Source organism: Papaver somniferum, chromosome 6, assembly GCF_003573695.1.
Source record: "Papaver somniferum cultivar HN1 chromosome 6, ASM357369v1, whole genome shotgun sequence".
NCBI classification, from domain to species: domain Eukaryota; kingdom Viridiplantae; phylum Streptophyta; class Magnoliopsida; order Ranunculales; family Papaveraceae; genus Papaver; species Papaver somniferum.
Window position 1 is genome coordinate 154250446 of NC_039363.1, and position 6385 is coordinate 154256830.

The 6385-nt window shown below is 35.3% G+C and overlaps 1 long non-coding RNA gene across 5 annotated transcripts; it reads right to left on the minus strand.

Moving 5' to 3' along the window:
• Positions 1–832: 832 nt before the first annotated feature.
• LOC113286328 lies at positions 833–5841 on the minus strand. Of its 5 annotated transcripts, XR_003329226.1 has the most exons (11): positions 5198–5841; positions 4815–4971; positions 4538–4631; positions 4402–4445; positions 4252–4278; positions 3909–4142; positions 2780–2834; positions 2447–2550; positions 1695–1768; positions 1375–1438; positions 833–1178 (listed from the first exon to the last, which is right to left on the minus strand). It is a non-coding gene; the product is annotated as an uncharacterized LOC113286328 (long non-coding RNA). The 5 variants fall into 5 exon arrangements; XR_003329227.1 differs by having other exon boundaries at positions 3909–4278; positions 4370–4445; positions 4815–4944; XR_003329224.1 differs by having other exon boundaries at positions 3909–4278.
• Between the last annotated feature and the right edge of the window lie 544 nt (positions 5842–6385).

Sequence of the window (6385 nt, forward strand, 5' to 3'; positions counted from 1 at the left end):
AAGTACTGAGTCCTTATTCGGTCTTGAGGGAGTATTGGAGAGGTTGGAGAGTCACAGCTGACGCGTAGAGAGGATTCAGGGAAGAATAAAAGCCAAAGCTTTTGGAGAAAGAAAAGGTCGATAAAAAAAATCCCGAGAGATTTGAGGACTTGTGTGGTATATATAAAGTTTGTGGGAGTCGCAGAGGCGTTACAAAGTCATTGGAGCAATTTCAGAGATATTTAGAGCACCACATAGCCGAGAAGATCGAGTTGCAGGAAGTTACGTTTTCTGCTGCTGTTGAAGAACAAGTGTTACAAATAAGAAGAACGTCTCAAATCTGTAACACTGCTACACTGATTTCTTTGTAACAATTATACCAATTATAAACGAACTGCTTTATACCTTTTCATTATTTTAATCAACTTCTGGGCTATAAATATGTATTTTGAGCAAGTGATTAACTACACCATATTTCACGTTTAGTAACTCCTTGTTTCAGTTACTAAATGGGAATCTATCCGTTACAAAAAAGGTGTAGCAAATTTTCGAAACCAACAGTTCGCCGTTACTAATCCTGGGTTGTGACGGATTTCGTAGTGGAAATTTGGCCGTTACCAAAGGAAAATTAGTAACCACGGCGCAACCGTTCCTAAAGTTTTACTAGGGTTACTAATATATTGACTAGGTTAAAGTTGACTGACTCCTATTATCCTGGTAAAATTTAGTAGCACTTTTAGCCGTTAGTAAGCTTTTTGCAACTAAATAAAAAAGAAGGCCAGTCATCATTGACCTGGTCAAAATTAATTCACCACCCATTTTATTTTACCCTGTAAGTACCATATCACCTTGGAATTTTTGTCATTCAATCCGATTCAAACATTCATTTTACAAACTTTAAACATTCATTCTACATTCAAACATTCCACTCAAAAGAAGTCACTCTACTAGACATTCATTCCACAAAGAAAAAAGGGAAGCAAACATTGTTCAAATCATTATTTATGTTTATCAATTTGTTCAATGATACTTAGGTTCAATTGTCAGATGATTCATAACTGCCAAGTATAGGCAGGTGACTCTTTTCTCATCTTAAAATCTAAGAGTTCCAGCAGTGCCAACAAGATTACCTGAATCCACTTGTTTCTTTATCTAATTGGATATCAACTTGTCCTCAACAATCCTGATAACTGCTTCTTCTGCAAGCAAGAAAACAATGGATTTAGAAATAGAGTTTTGCAAACTCTCGTATACCATATACACACAAGACAAAACATTTGAACTTACTATGTTGGATTTCATAAGATAAGAAACAAGTAATACACAAGATTGAGTACTGATACAACATAGAACCTATATTGCAACAAAATGAAATACATTGTAATGGTTAATTACCCGATGCCCTCTTCTTCAGTTGTTCATCTAACATGATTAGTCACCACCAGAGATGGCTAGAGTTCTGCAAAAGCGATGCACAAGGGGAAAACTTAAACCCATACCAAACCACAACTTTAGTAAAATCACAATTGATAAAAAGATGAGCTGCAGTTTCAGTTTTCATGTTGTTACAAAAAATACAATAGGAATCAAAGCGACTAGTAAAACTACTAAGTTTAGATCGCAAAAGAAAAGAGCATCAGCTGTTGTTCATTCTACAGCTCAAACATTCATAAGAATAAAGGGAACAAGATGGAGAGTCTAACGAAGAGTTTTACCTGAAAATGCACAAGATATAAGATTTGACAGGCCTTGTATAGAACGTACTTGCTTAATCAACCCTTTTGTGCCCCTGTAAACATAATTGTATATCAATTGTTAACGACGACACTATCAATAAACACCATAAAAATAAACGATAAACTTAAAAGAAACAACTATGCAAGATCATTGAGGAAAAATGAAAAGAAATAAGTCCTTGGTGGTTACATCCCTCATTGAATGATCTGGCAAGTCTAACATAAGTCCTGGTGCTATTTTTATATTCGTGACTTCTACAATTTCAATTTTGTTCAAAACTCAATTAACTTGGAGCTACAGTACTGGTGGTAATTTCTCTAACAACCAGCTGTGTACAGTCAAGCACCAAAATGAAGAGCTAGTACAAAAGCTACAGGACAGGAAAAATTTCCTAAGTGAAGAACAAAATACAAAAGCTACAGAACAACCAAAATTTATGCTAATTTTATTTGCTGACATTATTAAATTGATACGCTAATGTCCACATCATTTTTGCACCTACTGGCTAAAAACTATCAAACAAATAATATAAAAATGTCAAAAAGCTACAGGACAAATAAAACACAAGCTACATGAATACAATTCCAAGATAAACAACATTTGTATATTGACTCACATTAGCTATTGACTCGAATTATGTCTCTCATGATGACCTGTTAGATTAGCATATGATAAGAACAACTGATGTGTGAGTACTCATAAAAAAAAAACTTTTGGATTACGAAATTACCTTCTTCGCTGGCAGATATTAAATGATTTGGGGATGGAACTCTTGCTTGTCTTCTAATATCAATCAAACGGTCGTTCCATGGCATTTCTTTGTAGCTTGCTTGGCTGGATACAAAAAAGTTTCAGTTTAGGAATCTCTAACGAAAAATATGAGTTACATTCAAATCAAAACCTGAAGTACATATAAAATCCTAATCATATAAACAATTAGATAAAATTATAATCTCACTATTAATAAGCAAAAGAGTTTTAACAACAATGTGAAAATTAAATCATTTAATAAGCAAAAGAGTTTTAACAACATCACACTGATTTCTAGAGTTTACATGTATACCTGCAGCCAGCTGTGGACTTTGTTCTGCATTTTCCTCGTGCCCTCTCCATTTCACCTTAAAAAGAACTTGAAATGAGTTACGAACTTACGGTAGAAATTTTTACACCAATGAAAAGGTAAACAACATTCTCCTTTGCAACTACCAAATAACAACAGAATTCTATGAAACAGATTCTAGTTGCATAATAGCCACATGACTATGCCGGGACACACCACCCTTGTGCGAGAAACGGATAAGAGAGAGTGTTGTACTACACAGATAGAGAGTAAGAACCTAGCCAAAAACACAATAATGGTATAATAGTTCAAACTGCATTAACTATATGTACAAAGCTAAACTCGCAGCACGATTTAAGTTACGCATACAATTGAGCAAGCCAACTAAGAAAAAATGATTAAAGAAAGAGTCAAGAAAAGTACTAAGTTTGATCCATAACAAAGAACCATGAGGACATCCTGTACCCATCCATTAATTCATTTACACTCGTGACATTGAAAAGAGAAAACAAAGAGATAACGTATAATTTGAATTATGCAAAACAGATACCCATTGAGGTAGTCGAGGTACGAATATACCGCCTACAAGACAGATGAGAAAGTACAATCGAGCTTCAAATTGTACAAGGACAATTGGACATGATAGTTAAATGCCATATCAAATGTTCTTTCCTACACAAATTTTTTATGTTCTTCCAATGTCTACCTACATCTCTATATAAATCCTGACAAAATAATAGTATATGAACACCTCCTGTTAACAATTTTTTTCACCTGGGAGAGTATGGGTGAAAAAATTATAAGGAAAAAGAACAGATATTGCCGGAATTGAAACAGAGGGAAACACCTATCAGCACGTTCGCAATGCTACAACCATAGTTGTATGCAAGCAATAGACTTCCTAAAGCAATACAATACAAGAACAGCATCCAAGAACCCATACCACCTCAGCAACAGTATAAATATAACAGGAATAGACTCAGACCATGACTCATGATCAAATAACAAAGAACACATCACGAATAAAAGTTTAGAGACCACACAATTGGGTAGAACATTATTTTATCAACTTTTCCTAGATGAGATCTAACAAGAGAATGCTTTTTAACTAAAGGCTATTTGCACAGGGTACCTGTCAACGCAATCTTCCCAGACTCGGTTCCAAAGCAATATGCCAGACTCGGTTCCCCTGCCTCATCCTTCCTTTGGCATCAATTTAAGCCAATTCATACCATATGGAACTCGAAGAGGGGTTCCCAAACCGGTGAAGGGTCATTCTAGAAGCCTCCACATAAAGGAAGCAACTGTAGGTTCTTCTCCAATTCATCAATAACGGCTCTTCCACCGGCATGTATGCAGAAGTGGTCTAACGCAAGATTGAAATCAGGAATGTAAGGTTTGACCTTATCATTGAAAAGCTTTTTCATGACCAAGTTGAGAAAAACAGAAGTTGTTCGCTGATTGGGAGAACGAACCAGTCCAGTCATTGTCGCGCATCGAGTCTACAGAGTTTCCACAAAAGAAAAATTAGCGAGAACATCAATATATGATAGGACATGCTCTGACAACAAAAAATTAAGCAATAACATTTACCATAACAACTTTAAAAATGCTTACTGACTGACTTTCTTGGAGGATTTTCGTCTTGAAATATCCCTGACCTTGAACCCTGCATAATCCCAGGCATCTGTTCATTGTCACATAAGATAAAAAAAACTGAAAATAGGAAAAGAAATAAAATAAAGAACAATTAGAACCAACCATAGCAGCATGACCCATTGGCAAACCCAAACAAAAACTATCATTATAACGGGCATTTGGTACATCCCACTTGACATTCCACCTGACATACCACCTGAATCGGGCAAGAAGGCAACAGAGAATGACAACAATGAGTCGACGAACAACGGAGAGTGACAACAATAGTCTATAAACAAAAATTAAATTGTAGTGGTGAAATTTTCAGCAAAGAGATGACTAATCCTAAATAAAGCATTGTCTTTAGCATGACAGGAAGAGGAAAGAAAAGGGGCTGTACCTTGTCCCATCACAGATCCGCTGAAATATGGTGAAGGTCCACCGGACAAATGCATTGGTGGATAAGGGATTCCACCAGAAAGGTGGTTGCCATATTCATAATGATATACTGAGCTCCCAGAATATTAAAGCTGGTCAAGTAGAGGCCAAGGGATCCCCTGATCAGTAAGAGAAAAAATTCCAATTCATTGCATGCCTTTAAAATTTCATGAGCAAAACATTAAAGCTAAACAAGCCTTCTTATTCCCACCGCTTAATAAAACTAAATTGCATTAAAAACTCTACAATAAAGAAAATCAAAACCCAAACTCAAAACAAATAAGAAATCTAAACTAAAAATATGGAAATCACAAAGTAGATTCAAATGTCTCAATGAAATCATACCTTCCATTTCCTTTTCATAGAAACCAATATACAAAACAGACTATGAAGTATCCAATGGTTTTCCAAACTTAGGTAATTTTTTAGCTGGTCCACCTTCTAGTGGCTATCAAACAACAGAAACAAAGTTAGGGTTCTTAACCATCTTCAAAATTAAATAAAGAAATCTGATTTTACTAGTGTTCAGATCGATTGTTCCGATTATCCCAATGATTTAGAAGAAAGGATCCTTTACCTTGCAAAAGAAATTGCCGATTTCTAACTAAGATGTTCAAACGAATCCCATTAAGAACATCGCCTGAACATTAACTGAACTTCGAATTTGTAATAAAAATCAAACCAACAATGAAACATCACCTGATTAAGAACCTCGTGTAGATTAATCGAAATGATTTCATGCATTTGTTTTTAATCCGCATCATCCTGTAGATTAATCAAAGGAATCTCTTGCTCATCTATATAATTGAAACCTTAGATAAGAAACAGAAATCCTGGATCTAGGGTTCTACTGTAGAAATAAAACGAGAGGGTTATAAGAAAAATTGATTTAAGAAAAAGAAGAAGGCAGATTATGGCGCTGGTATCAGCGAAACAGTGTGATGGTGGTGAGTCGAGCAGAAGGAATAGAAGAAGAAGAAGTGGCTGCTCTGCTTGCTCGGTGAAGAAGGAATAGAAAAGAAGATAATGTGGTTGGACTGGAGAGGGGGAAGAATTATCTTTGAAGTTGAAAACAGTTACTAATATTTGGGCGGAAATATGAGGCCTTGTGTTACCCCGCACACGAACTCTAGGCACATTATTTTCCTAGCAGTTTCTAATAGTAACATGGGCTGGGCCGTTACTAAACTAGGCTTATTTCGAAACTGAACAGAAACGTTACTAAATTTTCGTAATTGAAATATCCAAGTTACGAATTAGTAACGGCAACATGTTGGTTACGAATTTTACTTACTAATCACAGAATATGGTGTAGTGTAATATGAGGAGCTAAACCCCATTGCTGAGGCAACAGAGGAAGCTATTTTTCCAACAAAAAGTAGTATATTTTTATTTATTTAACTATTGCAACTATTTTTATGATTATTTTCCTTGATTGAATGATTTTTGTTAAGCAATTGTTATTTCTTTTGATAGAACATACTTGGACCTAGGTTTTTGATGTTCTATGCTTTGGGTTTACACTTGTTATTT